Genomic DNA, 24,848 nt, shown 5'->3' with positions numbered 1-24,848 from the left:
GAGCTGAATTAGTTTGGTAATATTATAAATAATCTCTTTTTACAATAGGTATAGTTGTGATTTATATATATACTTTTATATTTTTTGGAAATTGTGACTCACACTTTTAGACATATTCCCCACCATAAATCAATTACTCTCACAGTTAGCCTTCACTGGCGCCACCCACAATCTTTCCTTTCAGTCTTTTCAACTTTTTCACACTTTGTGAGGAGTGTGAACAGTGGGCAGGCTTAAACTGTTTTACTGAGCTCCCTGACACATCCACTTTTTACCTCTTTCTGAAGTAGAAGAGTATCATGATCTCCCCCCGAGGTAGTGGGGTACATGGTCAATCAGTTTGAATCTGAGGTCTGCCACGGAGTGCCCCTTTTCCATGAAATGTCTGGCCACCAGTTAGTCGCTTTTCCCTTTGTCAATCGCCATACGGATGGCGCTTCTGTGGTTGGCCATTCTCTTCTTAATATCGTCCGAGGTTTTACCTATATAAAATAGGCCACAGCTGCAGTTCAACATGTATATCACAAATTTGGTGGTACACGTTAGATAGTGTTTGATCTTGTAACTAACATTGTTGTGTGGGTGTCTAAACTGCCTGCATTGGAGCATAGCGTTACATGTAACGCAGCTAGGGCATTTAAAGGATCCCTTCTTGGTAGTCTGTATATTTTTGCTGTAACTGTTGATTGGATCAGTCAAGCCTATTACCTTCCTTATAGATTCTTAGGTCCACGAAATCCACTTCAGTATAGCTGGAGACCTCCTTGAGTTGGACCTGACCTCCTGTTCTGTTCAAGGTGTTCACCCATTCACCAAATGTCTCCAGTGTACCCCGCCAGACCACGATAATATCGTCGATAAAGCGTTTGTAGAAGCGTATCTGCTGGTTTTCGTATACTTTGAAGATATTCTCTTCCACATGCTCCATAAAGAGATTGGCAAACGCAGGTGCCATGTTCGAGCCCATTGCTGTTTCCATGAGCTTGAGGTAAAATATTTTTTTGAACTTAAAGTAGTTTAATTTTAAGCACAGGGATAGGAGTTCAATAATAATGCCAGTGGGGGGGACCCACAAAGGGGAATCTCTCAAGACATTTGGTGATTATTTCCATGCCCATTTCATGGGGAATAATAGTATACAGGCTTGCGACATCAAGGCTTGCAAGCACATCACCTGGCTGTATATCCGTCATTTCTGTGAGGTAAGTGATCAGTGCTGATGAGTCACATAGGTATGAACGCATGTTCAGCACCAAAGGTTGCAGTATGGAATCAACAAAAGTAGCCAAGGGTTGCAGGAACGACCTCCGGGCTGAGACAATTGGGCGCGCTGGCGGGTGTAACAGTTGTTTGTGAATCTTGGGTAGTGTATATAATATGGGTCTATTAGTGTAATCAGTAGTCATCCATTCCTTGGTAATGGGGTCAATCCAGTTCTTTTGAGCTGCATGTTCAATCACAGAGTCAATTTGAGCTTTGTAGGCAATCGTGGGATCGCAAGGCCTTATAAGTAGAGGTGTCAGCCAGTTGTCTATCAATCTCACTTTTGTAGTCCTGATAATCCTGCAGTACCACCGCTCCACCCTTGTCAGCTGGGCATATGACAATCATGGAGTCATTCCTCACAGAGTGCACAGCTTCCCAATCGCTGGATGTCATATTATTTCTGGTTCGAGTGAGGTCCCTCTCACCTAGTCTTTGTTGGACGATACGGGTGTATGTTCTAATGCTAGGATTCGTGGTGGGTGGATCAAAGGAGCTTGGCTTTTTAAAGGGGTGTCTGTTGTCGTCCACAGTTTTTCCTTGAAAGAAATCACCCAATTTTAATTGTCTCTGAAAGCGCATAGTATCAATGTATGCAGCAAAATCGTTTGATGTAGTGGTAGGGACAAAAGAAAGGCCTTTCATCAGCACTTGCCGTTCATTTTCATTTAGAATATGGTTACTGAGATTGACCGTCACATCCTCCTCTGTCTGCGGGGGAGCGGGGGTCTTCTTCCATACCCCGCCCCTTCGTGTGTGTGGTCTTCGCCTCTGCCCCTGGAGCGGGTGGTGATTCCCAAAAAAAGGCTGTGTGCTGTGCTGAATTTCTGGTTCCTGACGCTGGTGTCCCGTGTATTCTGTATCGGAGCCAGAGCTTGAATCCACCATGTTAAGTTGGCAATGAGCATATGTCCTGTACCGCCTCTGTCTCCTGGATTGGTATTGTGCCCTTTCAACTGGTCCGAGAGTCCACCGATAGACCTTCTTGTCTTTATAGTCCTCCATGACATAACCAAGTTTTTTATTTTTAAATGCAACCAGAGCATTATTGTATTCACGTAATTGGGTAGTGATTTTGTCCATCCAATTTTCAGTTTTGTCCTGCATAAGGATATGCCCCTTCACCTCTTCCAAATTACTGATGTCATCCTTTGCCTTTTGCATCTGACTTCTGACCTCCTCGACAACCAATAGGATAAGGTCCAGGAAATAGTGATGTCGCAAACCTAAAAATTTGAGTTCGCGAACAGCGAACGCGGATTTCCGCAAATGTTTGCGAACCAGCGAACCGGGCGAACCGCCATAGACTTATATAGGCAGGCGAATTTTAAAACCCACAGGGAATCTTTCTGGCCACAATAGTGATGGAAAAGTTGTTTCAAGGGGACTAACACCTGGACTGTGGCATGCCGGAGGGGGATCCATGGTAAAACTCCCATGGAAAATTACATAGTTGATGCAGAGTCTGGTTTTAATCCATAAAGGGCATAAATCACCTAACATTCCTAAATTGTTTGGAATAACGTGATTTAAAACATCAGGTATGATGTTGTATCGATCAGGTAGTGTAAGGGTTATGCCCGCTTCACAGTGCGCAGTGTAGGTGATATACCTGCCCTGTGACCATGCTTTGCAGACCAGGTATCAGTGGTCAGATGGACCCTTGCCCCAACACTGTGTGCCAGACATGCCATTATAGCAGACTTATATGTCTTTGGCGTTGCTTTTTGGTAATTAGAAGGCTGCTAAATGCCACTGCGCACCACACGTGTTTTATGCCCAGCAGTGAAGGGGTTAATTAGGGAGCATGTAGGCAGCTTGTAGAGTTAATTTTAACTTAAGTGTAGTGTAGTAGACAACCCAAAATATTGATCTAGGACCATTTTGGTATATTTAATGCCACCATTTCACCGCCAAATGCGATCAAATAAAAACATTTTTTTCACTTTTTCACAAACTTTAGGTTTTCTCACAGAAATTATTTACAAACAACTTATGCAATTATGGCATAAATGGTTGTAAATGCTTCTCTGGGATCCCCTTTGTTCAGAAATAGCAGACTTATATGGCTTTGGCGTTGCTTTTTGGTAATTAGAAGGCTGCTAAATGCCACTGCGCACCACACGTGTTTTATGCCCAGCAGTGAAGGGGTTTATTAGGGAGCATGTAGGCAGCTTGTAGAGTTAATTCTAGCTTAAATGTAGTGTAGTAGACAACCCAAAGTATTGATCTAGGCCCATTTTGGTATATTTAATGCCACCATTTCACCGCCAAATGCAATCAAATTTAAAAAAAAATTAAATGTTTTCGCAATTTTAGGTTTCTCACTGAAATTATTTACAAACAGCTTGTGCAATTATGGCATATATGACTTTTGCGTTGCTTTCTGGTAATTAGAAGGCCGCTAAATGCTGCTGCTCATCACACGTGCATTATGGATAGCAGTGAAGGGGTTAATTAGGTAGTTTGTAGGGAGCTTGCAGGGTTAATTTTATAAAAATATACCAAACATCACATACCAAAACAAATGTGAAAATAAATGTGATGATTCAAAAGAGAATCAATAAGTAAAAAGTTCATATAAGGATATGTGTATTCTTGTTGAGACTTCTGTGACTCTTGTGACTCTTTGTATCCTTAGAGTTTCTCAAAGAAAAGGAGAAAGAAATAGCAACATAGTATAATCCTGTGATGATTATCAGAAATGTGTCAAGCTTGTGTCAAGCTTGTGGCCAAATGCCTACTCACATGTACTAGAACTTACGACCAAGCTCAGGGAAATGCGCACACCCACTTTATACTGATGGGTAAACAGTACTCTCACGGCAATGCAATATATAAAAGATTTATTTGAAATACAGTAAAAAGCGTCACAAGTGCTATACAAAACACCTTATTAAGAGGTTAATAGAGCCATATATATGGATATTTGCTCACAAAAGTCAACTCCACTGCAGGATGCAAGCGGATTCAGGCAGCACAGATCAACCTGACCCCAGATGGGAGTGGCTCCTCCTACCAGTGTATCAGGGTTAATTTTAGCTTTAGTGTAGAGATAAGCCTCCCACCTGACACATCAGACCCCCTGATCTCTCCCAAACAGCTCCCTTCCCTCCCCCACCCAACAATTGTCCCCGCCATCTTAAGTACTGGCAGAAAGTCTGCCAGTACTAAAATAAAAGGTTTTTAAATGGTTTTTTATATGTTTTTAGCATATTTACATATGCTGTGGTGTAGCATTCCCCCCTTAGCCACCAACCTCCCTGATCCCCCCAAAACAGCTCTCTAACCCTCCCCATTTGCCTTATTGGTGGCCATCTTGGGTACTGGCAGCTGTCTGCTATTATTTCACAGTCAAAAAAGTGTTTTTTTTTTTTAAATGTACACTACTGTTAAATATATATATATATATATATATATATATATATATATATATATATATATATATATATATATATATATATATATTTTACTTATTTAAGTGAAAGCTTTCGGCACCAAACAAAGGGCAGAACTCAGGAAGGAGTCCTACCAGTTTATTAATGCCCCCATTGCAAAAACAGTTAATTAGTGTTAAAACTAATGCTCAGAATGAACACTAAAAAACGATACAAAAAGCCCTGCTTGTTAATGTTAATGTGATGCAGCACACTGCACAAATAAATTGACTTCCGAATCTGATTCTGAACACCGAGAATGCAAAAGGCTGCAAAATAAATGTTTTGAGGTTTTTTTCAATAAAAACACAACACACACACTGTACAAGAACTAGCACTGGAGTAACTACAAGAAATACAATAGCTGTTGCTGATTGTATTTGAGGCAATGACAAATAGCTGACAGAGGCACACAACTGCACCATCCAAAAGCTAAAGCTAACCGCTAGATTTAGAGTTCTGCAGCCAAAGGGGTGTGTTAGCTACGCATCCTTTTTTTCTCCCGCACCTTTTAAATACCGCTGGTATTTAGAGTTCACAGAAGGGCTGCGTTAGGCTCCAAAAAGGGAGCGTACAAGCATATTTACCGCCACTGCAACTCTAAATACCAGCGGTGCTTACGGACGCGGCCAGCTTCAAAAACGTGCTTGTGCACGATTCCCCCATAGGAAACAATGGGGCCGTTTGAGCTGAAAAATAACCTAACACCTGCAAAAAAGCAGCGTACAGCTCCTAACGCAGTACCATTGTTTGCTATGGGGAAACACTTCCTAAGGCCTAGATTTAGAGTTTTGTCGGTAACGACCCGCGTAGCTAACGCTGGCTTTTTTCTGGCCGCACCTTTTAAATACCTCTGGTATTGAGAGTTCACAGAATGGCTGCGTTAGGCTCCAAAAAGGGAGCGTACAGGCATATTTAACGCCACTGCAACTCTCGATACCAGAGTTGCTTACGGACGCGGCCAGCTTCAAAAACGTGCTCGTGCATGATTCCCCCATAGAAAACAATGGGGCTGTTTGAGCTGAAAAAAAAACTAACACCTGCAAAAAAGCCGCGTTCAGCTCCTAACGCAGCCCCATTGTTTCCTATGGGGAAACACTTCCTACGTCTGCACCTAACACTCTAACATGTACCCCGAGTCTAAACACCCCTAACCTTACACTTATTAACCCCTATTCTGCCGCCCCCGCTATCGCTGACCCCTGCATATTATTATTAACCCCTAATCTGCCGCTCTGTAAACCGCAGCTACTTACATTATCCCTATGTACCCCTAATCTGCTGCCCCTAACACCGCCGACCCCTATATTATATTTATTAACCCCTAATCTGCCCCCCACAACGTTGCCTCCACCTAACTACACTTATTAACCCCTAATCTGCCGAGCGGACCGCACCGCTATTATAATAAAGTTATTAACCCCTAATCCGCCTCACTAACCCTATAATAAATAGTATTAACCCCTAATCTGCCCTCCCTAACATCGCCGACACCTAACTTCAAACATTAACCCCAAATCTGCCGACTGGAGCTCACCGCTATTCTAATAAATGTATTAACCCCTAAAGCTAAGTCTAACCCTAACACTAACACCCCCCTAAATTAAATATAATTGACATCTAACGAAATTAATTAACTCTTATTAAATAAATTATTCCTATTTAAATCTAAATACTTACCTGTAAAATAAACCCTAATATAGCTACAACATAAATTATAATTATATTATAGCTATTTTAGGATTAATATTTATTTTACAGGCAACTTTGTATTTATTTTAACCAGGTACAATAGCTATTAAATAGTTAAGAACTATTTAATAGCTAAAATAGTTAAAATAATTACAAAATTACCTGTAAAATAAATCCTAACCTAAGTTACAATTAAACCTAACACTACACTATCAATAAATTAATTAAATAAAATACCAACAATTATCTACAATTAAACCTAACACTACACTATCAATAAATTATTTAAATACAATATCTACAATTATCTACAATTAAACCTAACACTACACTATCAATAAATTATTTAAATACAATATCTACAAATAAATACAATGAAATAAACTAACTAAAGTACAAAAAATAAAAAAGAACTAAGTTACAAAAAAAAAAAATATTTACAAACATTAGAAAAATATTACAACAATTTTAAACTAATTACACCTACTCTAAGCGCCCTAATAAAATAACAAAGTCCCCCAAAATAAAAAAATGCCCTACCCTATTCTAAATTTAAAAAGTTCAAAGCTCTTTTACCTTACCAGCCCTGAACAGGGCCCTTTGCGGGGCATGCCCCAAGAAATTCAGCTCTTTTGCCTGTAAAAAAAAAACATACAATACCCCCCGCCAACATTACAACCCAACACCCACATACCCCTAATCTAACCCAAACCCCCCTTAAATAAACCTAACACTAAGCCCCTGAAGATCTTCCTACCTTATCTTCACCATACCAGGTTCACCGATCGGTCCTCGGAAGTGTTGATCCAAGCCCAAGCGGGGGGCTGAAGAGTGACGTCCATCCTCGGGCTGAAGTCTGGATCCAAGCGGCGGCTGAAGAAATCCATCATCGGGCTGAAGTCGGAAGTCCATCATCGGGATGAAGTCTTCTATCAAGCCGCATCTTCAATCTTCTTTCTTCTGGAGTGGAGCAGAACCATCTTCTTCCAAGCCGACGCGGAACATCCTCTTCAACTGACGACTAGACGACGAATGACGGTTCCTTTAAATGACGTCATCCAAGATGGCATCCCTCGAATTCCGATTGGCTGATAGGATTCTATCAGCCAATCGTAATTAAGGTAGGAATATTCTGATTGGCTGATGGAATCAGCTAATCAGAATCAAGTTCAATGCGATTGGCTGATCCAATCAGCCAATCAGATTGAGCTCGCATTCTATTGGCTGTTCTGATCAGCCAATAGAATGCGAGCTCAATCTGATTGGCTGATTGGATCAGCCAATCGGATTGAACTTGATTCTGATTGGCTGATTTTACAGGTAAGTATTTAGATTTAAATAGGAATAATTTATTTAATAAGAGTTAATTAATTTCGTTAGATGTAAATTATATTTAAGTTAGGGGGGTGTTAGTGTTAGGGTTAGACTTAGCTTTAGGGGTTAATCCATTTATTAGAATAGCGGTGAGCTCCGGTCGGCAGATTAGGGGTTAATGTTTGAAGTTAGGTGTCGGCGATGTTAGGGAGGGCAGATTAGGGGTTAATACTATTTATTATAGGGTTAGTGAGGCGGATTAGGGGTTAATAACTTTATTATAATAGCGGTGCGGTCCGCTCTGCAGATTAGGGGTTAATAAGTGTAGTTAGGTGGAGGCGACGTTGTGGGGGGCAGATTAGGGGTTAATAAATATAATATAGGGGTCGGCAATGTTAGGGGCAGCAGATTAGGGGTACATAAGGATAACGTAAGTAGCAGCGCTTTGCGGTCGGCAGATTAGGGGTTAATTATTGTAGGTAGCTGGCGGCGACGTTGTGGGGGGCAGGTTAGGGGTTAATAAATATAATATAGGGGTCGGAGGTGTTAGGGGCAGCAGATTAGGGGTACATAAGTATAACGTAGGTGGCGGTCGGCAGATTAGGGGTTAAAAAATTTAATTGAGTGGCGGCGATGTGGGGGGACCTCGGTTTAGGGGTACATAGGTAGTTTATGGGTGTTAGTGTACTTTAGAGCACAGTAGTTAAGAGCTTTATGAAACGGCGTTAGCCCAGAAAGCTCTTAACTACTGACTTTTTTCTGCGGCTGGAGTTTTGTCGTTAGAATTCTAACGCTCACTTCAGACACGACTCTAAATACCGGAGTTAGAAAGATCCCATTGAAAAGATAGGATACGCAATTGACGTAAGGGGATCTGCGGTATGGAAAAGTCGCGGCTGAAAAGTGAGCGTTAGACCCTTTCCTGACTGACTCCAAATACCGGCGGTAGCCTAAAACCAGCGTTAGGAGCCTCTAACGCTGGTTTTCACGGCTGCCGCCAAACTCTAAATCTAGGCCTAAGTCTGCACCTAACACCCTAACATGTACCCCGAGTCTAAACACCCCTAACCTTACACTTATTAACCCTAATCTGCCGACCCCGCTATCGCTGACCTCTGCATATTTTTTTTAACCCCTAATCTGCCGCTCCATACACCGCCGCAACCTACGTTATCCCTATGTACCCCTAATCTGCTGCCCACAACACCGCCGACCCCTATATTATATTTATTAACCCCTAATATGCCGCCCCCAAAGTCGCCGCCACCTACCTACAATTATTAACCCCTAATCTGCCGACCAGACCTCACCGCTACTATAATAAATGTATTAACCCCTTATCCGCCTCACTCCCGCCTCAATAACCCTATAATAAATAGTATTAACCCCTAATCTGCCCTCCCTAACATCACCCACACCTAACTTCAAGTATTAAGCCCTAATCTGCTGACCGGACCTCGCCGCTACTCTATTAAATTTATTAACCCCTAAAGCTAAGTCTAACCCTAACACTAACACCCCCCTAAGTTAAATTTAATTTTTATCTAATGAAATAAATTAACCTAATTTTTATCTAACAAAATAAATTAACTCTTATTAAATAAATTATTCCTATTTAAAGCTAAATACTTACTTGTAAAATAAACCCTAATATAGCTACAATATAAATTATAATTATATTGTAGCTATTTTAGGATTAATATTTATTTTACAGGCAACTTTGTATTTATTTTAACCAGGTACAATAGCTATTAAATAGTTAATAACTATTTAATAGCTACCTAGTTAAAATAATTACAACATTACCTGTAAAATAAATCCTAACCTAAGTTACAATTAAACCTAACACTACACTATCAATAAATTAATTAAATAAAATACCTACAATTATCTACAATTAAACCTAACACTACACTATCAATAAATTAATTACATAAAATACCTACAAATAAATACAATTAAAGAAACTAACTAAAGTACAAAAAATAAAAAAGAACTAAGTTACAAAAAATAAAAAAATAATTTACAAACATTAGAAAAAGATTACAACAATTTTAAGCTAATTACACCTACTCTAAGCCCCCTAATAAAATAACAAAGCCCCCCAAAATAAAAAAATGCCCTACCCTATTCTAAAATAAAAATAGAAAAGCTCTATTTCCTTACCAGCCCTTAAAAGGGCCTTTTGCGGGGCATGCCCCAAAGAATTCATCTCTTTTGCCTGTAAAAAAAAACATACAATACCCCCCCAACATTACAACCCACCACCAACATACCCCTAATCTAACCCAAACCCCCCTTAAATAAACCTAACACTAAGCCCCTGAAGATCTCCCTACCTTGAGTGGTCTTCACCCAACCGGGCACCGATGGACCAAAAGAAGACATCCGGAGCGGCAGAAGTCTTCATCCTATCCGGGCAGAAGAGGACATCCGGACCGGTAGACATCTTCATCCAAGCGGCATCTTCTATCTTCATCCATCCGGAGTGGAGCGGAGCCATCTTCTTCCAGCCGACGCGGATCCATCCTCTTCTACCGATGCCTACTCGCCATATGACGGTTCCTTTAAATGACGTCATCCAAGATGGCGTCCCTCGAATTACAATTGGCTGATAGGATTCTATCAGCCAATCGGAATTAAGGTAGGAAAAATCTGATTGGCTGATGGAATCAGCCAATCAGATTCAAGTTCAATCCGATTGGCTGATCCAATCAGCCAATCAGATTGAGCTTGCATTCTATTGGCTGATCGGAACAGCCAATAGAATGCGAGCTCAATCTGATTGGCTGATTCCATCAGCCAATCAGAATTTTCCTACCTTAATTCCAATTGGCTGATAGAATCCTATCAGCCAATCGGAATTTGAGGGACGCCATCTTGGATGACGTCATTTAAAGGAACCGTCATTCGGTGAGTAGGCGTCGGTAGAAGAGGATGGATCCGCGTCGGCTGGAAGAAGATGGCTCCGCTCCGGATGGATGAAGATAGAAGATGCCGCTTGGATGAAGATGTCTACCGGTCCGGATGTCCTCTTCTGCCCGGATAGGATGAAGACTTCTGCCGCTCCGGATGTCTTCTTTTGGTCCATCGGTGCCCGGTTGGGTGAAGACGGCTCAAGGTAGGGAGATCTTCAGGGGCTTAGTGTTAGGTTTATTTAAGGGGTGTTTGGCTTAGATTAGGGGTATGTGGGTGGTGGGTTGTAATGTTGGGGGGGTATTGTATGTTTTTTTTACAGGCAAAAGAGCTGAATTCTTTGGGGCATGCCCCGCAAAAGGCCCTTTTAAGGGCTGGTAAGGTAATAGAGCTTTTCTAATTTTATTTTAGGGTAGGGCATTTTTTTATTTTGGGGGGCTTTGTTATTTTATTAGGGGGGTTAGAGTAGGTGTAGTTAGCTTAAAATTGTTGTAATCTTTTTCTAATGTTTGTAAATTATTTTTTTATTTTTTTGTAACTTAGTTCTTTTTTTATTTTTTGTACTTTTGTTAGTTTATTTAATTGTATTTATTTGTAGTTATTTTATGTAATTAATTTATTGATAGTGTAGTGTTAGGTTTAATTGTAGATAATTGTAGGTATTTTATTTAATTAATTTATTGATAGTGTAGTGTTAGGTTTAATTGTAACTTAGGTTAGGATTTATTTTACAGATAATTTTGTTATTATTTTAACTAGGTAGCTATTAGATAGTTCTTAACTATTTAATAGCTATTGTACCTGGTTAAAATAAATGCAAAGTTGCCTGTAAAATAAATATTAATCCTAAAATAGCTACAATATAATTATAATTTATATTGTAGCTATATTAGGGTTTATTTTACAGGTAAGTATTTAGCTTTAAATAGGAATAATTTATTTAATAAGAGTTAATTTATTTAGTTAAATAAAAATTATATTTAATTTAGGGGGGTGTTAGGGTTAGGGTTAGACTTAGCTTTAGGGGTTAATAAATTTAATAGAGTAGCGGCGAGGTCCGGTCGGCAGATTAGGGGTTAATACTTGAAGTTAGGTGTCGGTGATGCTAGGGAGGGCAGATTAGGGGTTAATACTATTTATTATAGGGTTATTGAGGCGGGAGTGAGGCGGATTAGGGGTTAATAACTTTATTATAGTAGCGGTGAGGTCCGGTCGGCAGATTAGGGGTTAATAATTGTAGGTAGGTGGCGGCGACGTTGGGGGGCAGATTAAGGGTTAATAAATATAATATAAGGGTCGGCAGTGTTAGGGGCAGCAGATTAGGGGTAAATAGAGATAACGTAGGTTGCGGCGGTGTGCGCTCGGCAGATTAGGGGTTAAAAAAAATTATTAGAGTGGCGGTGATGTGGGGGGACCTCGGTTTAGGGGTACACAGGTAGTTTATGGGTGTTAGTGCATAGTAGAGCACAGTAGTTAAGAGCTTTATGAACCGGTGTTAGCCCAGAAAGCTCTTAACTCCTGGCTTTTCTTTGTGGCTGGAGTCTTGTCATTAGATTTCTAATGCTCACTTCAGCCAAGACTCTAAATACCGGCATTAGAAAAATCCCATTCAAAAGATAGGATACGCAAATGGCGTAGAGGGATCTGCGGTATGGAAAAGTCGCTGCTGGAAAGTGAGCATTAGACCCTTTCCTGACTGACTCTAAATACCAGCAGGCGGCCAAAACCAGCGTTAGGAGCCCCTAACGCTGGTTTTGACGGCTAACGCAGAACTCTAAATCTAGGCGTAAATTAATTAAAGATGACTGAGCTTCCCATAGTCTCCCACCTCCATATGCTAGTTTAAAAGTGGATTGTACAAGCCAATATGGCATTTATTGCCTGACTTGCTGTACTTAACATCAATAATTAGTAATACTCTGTTAGGATCAAATAGGGGACATTGGACACATAAATGGTCAGACCAATATTAATCATTGCAAATGAATGAGCAGATTAGCCAAACAATCTCAGCTCCTTCCCCATTTCCTGCTTCTTGGTTTTGGTCCTGAATGAACAAAGAAACAAACAAAACCAATGCGACTAACAAACAAACAATATTTTTTTCTTCAAGTGTTTCACTCCCTGGTTCATTCAGATGGTTGGCATTGTGACGAATGCCGAATTGGCCTACATTCAGAAAAATGCCCATGTCTAGTGTTTATTGACTTATAGCTGTTAGTCAATTACTTAAATTGTTGGTATAATGTTGGCAAATATCTCAAGATTCCATTGAAGATCTTAGATATTCATCTGGACTTTGACCAGGCACAGGTCTCTTCAGAAAGTGCTCCTCCATGATGGTGTGATCCACACTTAAATTTCCAACACCAACAACCCCATATCAGCAGGGTCAATAGTTTAGTATATACCTTAGATCATCCCTAATTAGGACTGACTAATGACTTAATATAGTTTACTATGGTTGTACATCTGTTAAATCTATTTGGTAATTATTTGTTTTTAAAAATAAGGTTTTCTAAGATATTAGTAAATCTATATCTTTCATTTTATTAAGCTTATAGTGCTTCATTTGATAGAGCTCTATCTTGATTTTTTTAACCTCAGTTTCCACATTTCATCTCTGCTAGCAGAAGTTAAGCAGAAAAATATGTACTTATTTCAGTACATTTTTTCATGGTATATTAAAAATAGGTCAGAATAAGTCAAATATTTTATGTCACCAGTTGAAAGTAATGAGATTGCGTTCAAGGGCTTTTGAATTAGTAAGATGAGCAATTCCTATCACATAACAGACTTTATCTTAACTTCAAAAAAAAAAGTACAAAGATCATTTTATCTTTACTAATAGTTTAATGCATATGAGAAAGCAATCTGACATTTTTCACATAACATCAAATACCTCCAACACTACCTTTTCATGCATAACTGAGCAGAATAGACCAGAGTTCAAATGCCAAAATTCATTTAATAACTGAGCACATTTTGTATTAAGACAAATCACGATTCCTGAAGTATGCTTTAAACAAGTGGCCACGCTCAAGTGGCATTAGCAATAAAATAATAATAAAACCCAAAGCATGCTAGACATGTGACACGTTTTAAAATGTTTAACCATGATAATATATTCATAATCTGTAATATTACTTAATTTATAATATGACCTTTTTATAAACAAAAAAATGTGCATTAGAATAGGAAAGAATAGATAAACTGCTGCATGTGCATACTTCTCATTAGGAAATGAATGCCCCAGATGGTGACCACCATAAAGGGCTAGATTACAAGTGGCATGCTAACATTAGCATTAACTTGAGTGTGTATTACAAGTTGAAAGTAAACCACACGCGTTAACTTGCGCTCCTCGGGTAAGCGCGACTGAAAAGCTTGAGTAAAGGGCTAGGGTTGAGAAAATGTTGCAGTAAACACAACATAAATACATTAAAATAAAGTGTTACACTCATATATATAATATCTAATACAAAATTATTCATATAAATATTAAAAATAAAAAGTTATAAGGGTTAAATAGTTTATGGTATATGATAAGGTATTTGAATGGAAAAGGCATGTGTATATATGTATATATATATACAGTATATAAATATATATATATATATATATATATATAAACATATGTGTATAAGTGTATACGTGTGTATTTATGTTTATATGTGTATATATGTATATACATATATACTCATATAAACACATATACACACCCTTTCCACTCAAATACCTGAAAACAGGACAAATATTTTCTAATAAATATTATTATTTGTTTTACTTTGTACACATTTTCTTCATTCTCTTAGTATCTTTATTTGAAAGCAAGAATGTAAGTTTAGATGCCAGCCCATTTTTTGTGAACAACTTGGGTTCTTTCTGATTGGTGGATAAATTCACCCACCAATAAACAAGTGCCACCCCAAAATAAAAACACCCCCTAATCTAAGACTAAACTACCAATAGCCCTTAAAAGGGCCTTTTGTAGGGCATTGCCCTGAAGCGATCAGCTCTTTTACCTGAAAAGAAATACAAATGAACCCCTAACAGTAAAACCTCCACCCACGCAACTCCCCAAAATAAAAAAGACCTATCCGGAGTGGTCCTCAGCAGGTGGAGCCACCTCTTCATGTGATAGTCCTTCGCACACTGAAGCTTGAATGCAAGGTACCCATTTTGCATTGGGGTACCATTGCATTTCTTTTGGCTGAAAAATTCAAATCAGCCAATAGGATGAGAGCTGCTTAAATCCTATTGGCTGTACAAATCAGCCAATAGGATTTAAGCAGCTCTCATTCTATTGGCTGAATTGAAATTTTCAGCCAATAGGAATGCAAGGTACCCCAATATAAAATGGGTACCTAGCATTCAAACTTCAGTGTGCGGCGGAGGTCGCATGAAGAGGAGGCTCCCCGCTGGATGAAGATAGAAGATCCCCCCCGCGATGGATGAAGATGTTGCTACCTGGATGAAGACTTATCACGGCCTGGATGAAGATGGATATCCGGAATTCAGGAATGATGAGTACAGTTTTTGGGGTTAGATTTAGGTTTTTTATTTTATTTTTTGGGTTGGGTTTTTTTTTAGATTAGGGATTTATTTAATGGGCAGCAAAAGAGATGATTGTCCTTTTAAGGACAATGCCCATACAAATGCACCTTTAGGGGCAATGGATAGATTAGATTTTTATAGTTAGTTCTTTTTTATTTTGGGGAGTTGCGTGGGTGGGGTGTTTTACTGTTAGGGCTTAATGTGTATTTCAGGTAAAGGAGCTGATCGTTTCAGAGCAATGCCCTACAAAAGAACCTTTTAGGGGCTATTGGTAGTTTATTCTTAAATTAGGGGGTGTTTTTATTTTGGGGTGGCTTTTTGTTTTTATAGGGGTATTAGATTGGGTCTATTTCTTTTTTTTTGGATAATTTCATTTTTATTTTTTTATGTAATCTTAGATTTTTTTTATTTTTTGTGATTTTAAATATTTTTTATTTTATGTAATCTTAGATTTTGTATTTAAATTAAATCGTAGGTTTTATTTTGTATGTAATGTTAAGATGTTTTTTTTTTTTTTTTTTTTTTTTTTAATTTTTATTGAGGTTATTACACAGTACAAAATTTAGATATACATGTAATAGAAACATTGAAACAGAGTACATATACATTCTGTATAGTCATACATTTGCCTGAATTCCTGCATAACAGTAGAAATAACAGTAACTATGATTATTAATAGGCAAAATGAAACCTCTTTTTTTTAGGTGATACAAGTCCCTCTCATGCTACAATGAGCCACATATGGGCCCTAATACATTTTGGTTATCTTTAGAGGGAGTATAATAAAAAGTCTTACTAAACTAGGTAAGGATTGAATGTAGCTGACCTATCTTTCTAAGCCCAATGGGGAAAATAAGATCAGCGCTGTATTAGAGTGTAAGAATTGCTATTAAAGGAATGGTAAGGGTTGCGGCATAGGCGAGAAAAGCCGCGTATTTAGTTCTCCTAAACAAGGAAACACATTAGAGTTTGGGGGGGGGGGGGGGAGGTGAGTATTTATATGTAGTGAGTTATATGAGTTAAATAAACAGGCTATAGCCATACAGAGCAATATTACTCTATATAACAATATATGGGCCTATGAGACCCTGATGAAGAGTTAGAGAGGAGTGGGTTACATATGAGACCAATAGTTTGTCTAGCATAGTGGGGCTATAAGTTCCTTGTTCTCAGGCTAGTGGCAATGCAAAACTAAAGATATGAGAGTTACAAGTAAAGTTTTGCTCCACTATATACGATGACTACAACATCCAATTTAGTTATGATAAGATACATAGTTCCTACTCAAACAGAGGGAAAAATATTGTGCATTCATATAAGAACATGGGAAACTATTGCCTGGAGGCTTAGAACAAGCATGTTTAAACATCCTATCTATGTGGAGAGTCTCATGAGCAACTGAATGACTAGTAAATGCAGGGACAGAAAGTGCTGACTTACAGGTAAGGCATATATTATATCTAGTAGGATATGACCTAGCTGTCGAAGCTTAAAGATTTGGTAAAATTTCCTTAACTTATTTAAGATACAGTGAGAGAGGAGATAATGTCCGGTATGAATAGTGCAGGACCAGCCTGCTCATTAAAACCTTATGGGTATTTTGGAATTTTGAGATAATGTAAAAGTTTTCTTTGAAACGAAGCATTTGTTAGGTGAGGGATGAGAGATGTCAAAGCTCTCATTGAGATTACTCATGGACATTGCATATCCCCTTATAAAAAGATATATACATGCAGGGCAATAATAACCATATGAAGTAATAAAGTTATAAACAAATAATACAATCGCTCATGCAAGTGTTAAGTAGGGGTTGAAGAATGCTGTAACTATCTTTAACACTACAAGTATTTCAGTGCTGTCATAAAGACAAAAGGAAAGCTGCATTTCTATGCCTAAGTTGTCCTAGATCCTATCCCCTGGGCATGGGCCCTATACCCAGCAAGAATCTAGTCATGACTCGGCAACAGATTACAAGTTGTTCTCATTCAGTATATTTTAGCTTTAGCCTTTTAAGAAGATAGTGCGATTTGTTTTATGTCAAAGATATGCTTATTAGACTATGAATCAGAAGGGGCTGACTAGGATATGGAGATAGACTATGGTAGCACCTCAATTAAAAAGTAGCTTAAATAATGCAGTAATGTATTAAACTAGGCATCTCCAATCCTCCTACACTGCATCTGTATTCCTGTAATGTAAGGGTATAGAAACTCCTGATGATAATGGCTCTCACTTAATTATCAGTAATAGACACATAATATGAAATGGAGTAAGCATCAAACACTTATTTATCCTGCATTCAGTTTAAAGTTTAAAAGTAAAGTAGATTTCTAGAGCTAAGTAGTAAAGAATTAGGTTACTAAAATACAAACAAAGAACAAGCATAATTCTTTAACTATCATGAAAGGTTAAATATATATATATATGTAAACAAATACTCATGCTGTAATATAACTTTAATACTAGAGCGTATAATAGGAGCATTGTAGTTATCTTAAAATATTAGGAACATTGTAAGGTAATGGGTGCTAAGACCTGCAAATAAGGTAGGAACAATTACTAAAAATAACCACTTAAGCAGGTAGCGATATTGCCACCATGAGTTTAACTATTTTAACTAGGTGAACTCTAATACACATTACACTTCATTACAGACTTTTCCCAATATATGCGTGAATCCCACGCTATACCATAGTGGTGATCATAGTCCCATCTATCCAATGCCAGTGCGACCAGTAGCTTCCAGTAGTTCTGTATAAGAAGAGATGGCTGAGATCTGTAGGGGCGACAAAAGTTGTGGCCATCTTTCGTTCCAACTGCCTGCACACACGTTATCTGAAGCCTCCATGTGTTCCTGAGGTCTGGCTGCTGGGCTTAATGTGAGGGCTGGCTTAGTTATGGTTATGCTGACTCCGCTGAGCCTCACAAAATTGCTGCCTTGCTGGACCATGTTCACAGCTGTGGTGGGCACATCTGCACACACGGGCTCCAGAATAGCAGGGACCGAGTCCCTCACGCAGTCAGCTGAAGCAGTGTTTGGGCATATAAGACCCGTAGCACAAGTGTGCACATCCTCAGCTGAAGGAGATCCAAGACTCGTACACTCTTGAGAGGCGCCAGAAGCCCCATGCTCAAAAGCCCTAATCAGAAGTCCCTCTAGCGCAGTGTGGTGCTCTGTAAGGAGACAGTTCAGGGTCTCCATAAAGTTGTTGAGACGCCATATTTTGTAATCCCGGCGTCAAGGGTTTTATGTAAAGGGGATAAACGATAGCTGCTTTCAATCTTCAGCATAAGCTCAGGGAGTCCGCACAGCCCACTAACGTAAAAACACAATAATGGCCATCAAACACTTAATGTGAAGTCAAGCCTCAGTTCTCAGCCCAACCTTGCCGCTCCGTATGCTCAATTCAGCCCTCCACAAAAGCAAGGAAGAAGTCCATGTGGTGATCGGAGCAATATGAGTATTTTAAGATGGCCGCTCCTCTAGCATACAGTGTGAGGGCTGCTCGCAGTATAAGATGGTTCTGTGTCTTTTCAGTTCCTCTCTTTCTCCTCAAATCCTCCAGAACGTATCTCAATGAGTTTAACTTCTATTTCGATATGGTTTGGGCATTGCTGAGCGATCTAGTATATAGTTATCTGCATTATATAAGCAGAGCTCTGTCTATGTGCGACCGCTCAGGCGCCCAGCTAGCCCCGCCCCCCCCCTTAAGATTTTTTTTTAAATTTTAGATTAGGATTTTTAATTTTGGTAGTTAGATTAATTTATTACAAGAAAAGCCAGTAAAGTACTGGCAAAGAATGTACATATATAGCACTCAGCAACCAAAGCCAGTAAAGTACTGGCAAAGAATGTACATATATAGCAGTCAACAACCCTAAATTCAGGTAAATTCGGAAAATGGGCACTAAGGAGAGGGTGTTTATATTGACATCCGGTTCGAGGGGATTTAAAAATGTTATTTTATTAGTTATAGAAGTAAAATATACAGCATAGAAATTAAACCATTAAAAACACAGTTACGATTGGTCCTAACAACACTTAATATAAGGCTGTATTGTGAGATGCACAATTGGGTTATAGTATTATACCAATGTACCTTGATCTCAACGTACACTAATTCTATTAATATACATTTTCCAAAGGGAGTAATAATTGTGTCCCCCTGAGTTAAGGAATAATTGTACCGTTACAGGGTACTATTAATCATGGATTATAGTTAACCTCTAGATGTAGTGAGGTACAGATGAAATTAGAACACTGGTACTCATTATGGTTATGAACACCAGAGATGCCTAGATTGGCAAGAATAATTATAAGTGATTGCTAGGTATAAGTACCACCCGTGTTCTAAATATATAAATATTGAAAATCATCAGGTTGAAGTTCAACTTTTTATATAGAAAGCAACATAGGCTTTTTCTCAATTGTGCATTAATAGTGCCAGTGATATCCAGTAGTGAGTTATAAGTGGATATCACTGGCACTATTAATGCACAATTGAGAAAAAGCCTATGTTGCTTTCTATATAAAAAGTTGAACTTCAACCTGATGATTTTCAATATTTATATATTTAGAACACGGGTGGTACTTATACCTAGCAATCACTTATAATTATTCTTGCCAATCTAGGCATCTCTGGTGTTCATAACCATAATGAGTACCAGTGTTCTAATTTCATCTGTACCTCACTACATCTAGAGGTTAACTATAATCCATGATTAATAGTACCCTGCAACGGTACAATTATTCCTTAACTCAGGGGGGACACAATTATTACTTCCTTTGGAAAATTTATATTAATAGAATTAGTGTACGTTGAGATCAAGGTACATTGGAATAATACTATAACCCAATTGTGCATCTCACAATACAGCCTTATATTAAGTGCTGCTAGGACCAATCGTAACTGTGTTTTTAATGGTTTGATTTCTATGTTGTATATTTTACTTCTATAACTAATAAAAGTTAAATTTTAAAATCCCCTTGAACCGGATGTCAATATAAACACCCTCTCCTTACTGCACATTTTCCGAATTTACCCGAATTTAGGGTTGTTGAGTGCTATATATGTACATTATTTGCCAGTACTTTACTGGCTTGTCTTGTATTCAGCCTGTGTTCAGTGTACAGCACCCGCATAACATTACCAGTTTATTCAGTCGCATACCAGTATAGTGGCAATATATTACTGATAGTATTATAGGCAACAACCTATGTAGTGCCATAGTTGTTCTCTTTCTTAGCCTAAGATTAATTTATTAGTTTAATAGTCTTTTTTTTATTTTATGTAAAGGTGTTAACTTAGGACGTGTTAGGTTAGGGGGTTAAGTGATTAGATTAATACTTTGTGTTGTGGGGGGATGACGGTTTAGGAGTTAATAGGTTAAATAGGTACTTTGCTTTGTGGGGGATGGCGGATTAGGGGTTAATAGATTAAATAGGTAGGTTGCATTGTGGGGGATGGCAGATTGGGGGTTAATAGTTTAAATAGGTAGATTGTGTTGTGGGGGGATGATGGATTAGGGGTTAATAGTTTAAATTGGTACTTTGCGTTGTGGGGGAATGGTGGTTTAGAGGTTAATACATTTTATTGTTAGTTGCAATGTGTGGGGATGGCGGTTTAGAGGTTAATAACTTTAATTGTTAGTTGTGATGCGGGGGGTTGGTGGTTTAGTGGTTAATACATTTATTATAAGTTGTGATGTGGGGGATAGCAGATAGAGGGGCTTTGACGTGTTTATTTTTGGGAGGTGGATTAGATTTCAATGGGAAATAGGTCTCAAAATGCTCCTTTTTCCTCTTTTACACCTAGTTGAGCTGGGTGTAATTTTTCTCTATATATCGGCAGCCTCCGACAGTGTATTAACGGTTTGCACGGTCATTGGAAATCTGGTATTATTTCTAGATTAGCGGCTTCTGATACTTTGTGGGGAATGAAAAAGTTTTTGGCAGCCGGAGTCCAGTTGCCAAAATTGAGGTATAACGGGCTGTTGGAAGCAGTCAGTGAACGATATTGCTTCAGAGAGCATATTTATCAGTTTGCGAGTACACAATTTTCCTCTTGTGGGCTAGCAGGGATTTAATTTATATGTAAATAATAAATATTTCTCAGTACATATACAGAGGACTTTGAGAGCCTACATCTTAAACCCCATGCAAGGAAAAGGACAATAAATAATTATCCCAATGGTGTCTCTGGCTCCCCCACAGTTTTCATGAACTCCTAAGATAGCCAGGTCTGACCACTAAGGTATTGGAGACAGATTATGTTCCTTAAACAAATATCCAATTCTTATCCCTTGTATATTAGAGCGGTTCAGCTAAGATAAAGAAAAATTAGTGGGATTTCCAGTAGTTGCACACATAAAAGAGGGATAAAAAGAGGTTAGAAGTAAATATTTTTTCTGATTTATGTATAAAAAATAACTATAGTGCGTCTCTCATGTAGGAAACACTACTACTGTAAGGAAATAAACAAATGCTTCACCTTGGCATATGACCAACTTCAAGTACCAGGCCAAAGCCAAGGGCCCAAAATTGTTCTGATTTTTTAACAAATGGTTAATTGTCAAAATATATTCCAGTACGCAATGAATTCATAAACTGTGCATGATTAGATAAGAGTGAGGATATGTTACCAGTGCTGTCCAATAATTCTCTTCTTTTATTCAAGATTAATCAAGGACTGGTTAGTAGGGTTGCCTGCAAATAATTTATTAAAACTTTAAAGAAAAACAAACATAATAACAGGTGGATGAATGAACGTAGGTAGCAAATGTATTTGTGGTTTTTGACATGTGTTTACTCATAATTAGTCAGTATGGGAATTTATTTTGCAACTTTGATTCATACAAGCAAAATGTATTTTTATGAGTGCTCCATAATTCAACTTTAATTGCTCTGTTAAAACTCATATTAAGATGTCAATATACATTTTAATTATTGCTGGAGACTAGACTATAATATATAGTAACTAGAAACAAATATATTAATGTGGTAGGGCTTTATGTTTGGAGAGATTAACTTGACAGCTTCAAGAATCATTCAAAGCAATGCTTTTACCTCTAACTATACATTAAAATGTATTTTTTTGCATCAGATTGGTTATCACAGTCAGCACAAAAAAAGAACTGTATGTTTTGAACTTATAAATTGGTGTCTGTGATTAACAATAAAAAGATGATGAGTTGGCATGCTTACAAAGGCCTTAAAGAGAACTAGTGAAGCAGAAAATCAAACTGTAGGCAACAAAATTAAGAGTTATTTTACTTGCTGCATAGAGTTGGATTTTGTTCAGTTTAAATTCTATGTTACATATAGTGAGAGGTATGTTTTCTAGTAAATTATATTATGTTATAAACAGCAGATACATTATAGCTGAAAGATTTGCTATATATATATATATATATATATATATATATATATATATATATATATATATATATATATATATATATATATATATATATATATATGGGAATAGTACTGATGTGTTGGCCACTAAAGGGCTAGATTACAGAGGGAGCTTATTCATTTGCGCGAGAAGGGCAAACGCAATTGTTAGATCACAGTATTTTTTGTGCTAAACTCTATTAGAAAAAATTGCGATAATTTGCACTACTTATACTTTCAGGCCAGGTCGAGCACAAAAGTGCGCTTGTATTACAGGTTGAAAGTAAATGTGATCACTCTAACGCAATTGCATTTTAAGCTCAAACTTTTTATGCGACTTGTTGTGTTTATTAGTGATAACATAGATATATATGTTAATATATATTTATGTTATAGTAGTCAGTATCATTAAATATTAAATATATTTTTACTTAATAGGCATGCAGTTATGTAGACCTATATTAATTATACTGTCTTTAATTAGAAATAATAAACACAACAAGCAACATTACTTACATTTTAATTTATATGCAAATATTTCAAATATTGAATATTTATGTATAGGGTCTCAGCTTCTATGGTTAGTTTTAGGTTATGGCAGATTAGGGGTTCAAATGATATGCATTGTCATGCACAATGCATAATGTTTAAAGTATTGTAGATATCTTAAAAAATTATTTAATGGTTGCTTAATATTGTTTGAAACATAAACATATATTTTCAAATAGCAAGCAAAATTAAATCCCTTTTAAGATATCTTCAATATTTTAAATAATCTACATTGTACATGACAATGCATATTTTGTCAAGGACATTAGGTAAACGCTAGAGGACCGGCAAAATCTCTCCGGCCTAGCCGGACTCCTGGAGCTCAGCACCAGACCAGAATTAAGTCCCAGTCGGCCACTACTTAAAAGGAGTGTCAATCGAGTAGGCTGCAAGAGATCATGTCAGTCTTTTAGTATGTTGTTGTCTATTTGATGAGGCACCTAGGGATACCCCTTTTCTGGGCCTGCTACCCTCTGGGTGGAATGGGGGACCAGATTTGAAGTGTTCCCCATTCTTGGACTTGTAAAATGAGAGCATAAACAAAAGCACTATTGATTGCTCTCAAGTGTTGTTAACGCACAATAGCGCTAATATTTTTGCACGCCACATATAATATAGCCCTGTATGGGTGAAAATATAATAAACCATTGAAGAACATAATGTCTACTTTTCCACAAGAAATCCCCAATCATCAAATACAGAACAACTTGCAAAACAAAAACTAGGTATCAATACCATTTTACCTTAGATAGGAATAGTTAATTCAGCAGACTTTGGGGCCAATTTATCAAATGTCGGGCGGCCAGGATTCGCTATAGTTGACAGCATACCCTGTCGGCAGGGGTCAAGTCCTACAAAAAAAATGTGGGAACTCACCAAGACTTCCACCCCATCACATGTGTATATTATTTTATACACACACACACTGTATTTATATGTATATAATCTATACACTTTTGTTAATTAAAGCAAATTAAAACCAATGAAGGGTTGAATGGTTGCCTTTGGGCCTGAGAATCCTCTTCTGTCACAGAGTCTCACCCACTTAAGGTGCAATAGTCTTATTTCTGTTGAGAGGAGCTAAATAAACCCAGAGCAAGCCGCACAGAAATGTAAGCACCATGTGTTCCACACAGTGCAGGGTGATCACACAGCATAACCGCTGACAGGCTTGCATTTAGTGTATTGTAGGAAGTGTTACTGCCCATTACTAGAGACTCTCACTTTCCCTCTAACCAGACTGCCCTCTAGCTCCTCCCACCAGCAGCAGTAGTGTTTACTGAAGTGTTTCTGTTCTTTTTCCAGGGGGAACTTAGTTCCACCTGTAAAAATAGTGTAGGGACTCCATTCCCATGCCTTCCCACTGGACTTGACCCCTAGCTGTCTGCATTTATCATTGCACAAGAATTACTGGTGAAATGCTTGTGTAATGCCGCCCCCTGCACATCCACAGCCAATCGCCACTAGCAGGGGGTGTCAATCATGATTGCAGTCCGCCACCTCAGATGCGGCGTATGAGTTAAGGAGCAGTGGTTTTAAGATTAAAGTTGAATGCTAGAGTATAAGAAAGGGATCTACCTAGAATCACCTTAGCTCCCTCTTTGTTGGGTGAACTTGCGCAATGCAGAAATACAGGTCTCACAGTATAAAATGTCACTATAAATGTACACTTGCTGGAGAAATGTGTTTTCTAAGAGATCTAAAGATGGTAGCTTTATTGTCCC

This window comes from Bombina bombina, chromosome 2 (assembly GCF_027579735.1).
Source record: "Bombina bombina isolate aBomBom1 chromosome 2, aBomBom1.pri, whole genome shotgun sequence".
In the NCBI taxonomy this organism is placed as follows: domain Eukaryota; kingdom Metazoa; phylum Chordata; class Amphibia; order Anura; family Bombinatoridae; genus Bombina; species Bombina bombina.
Note: the sequence above shows the minus strand (reverse complement) of the source record.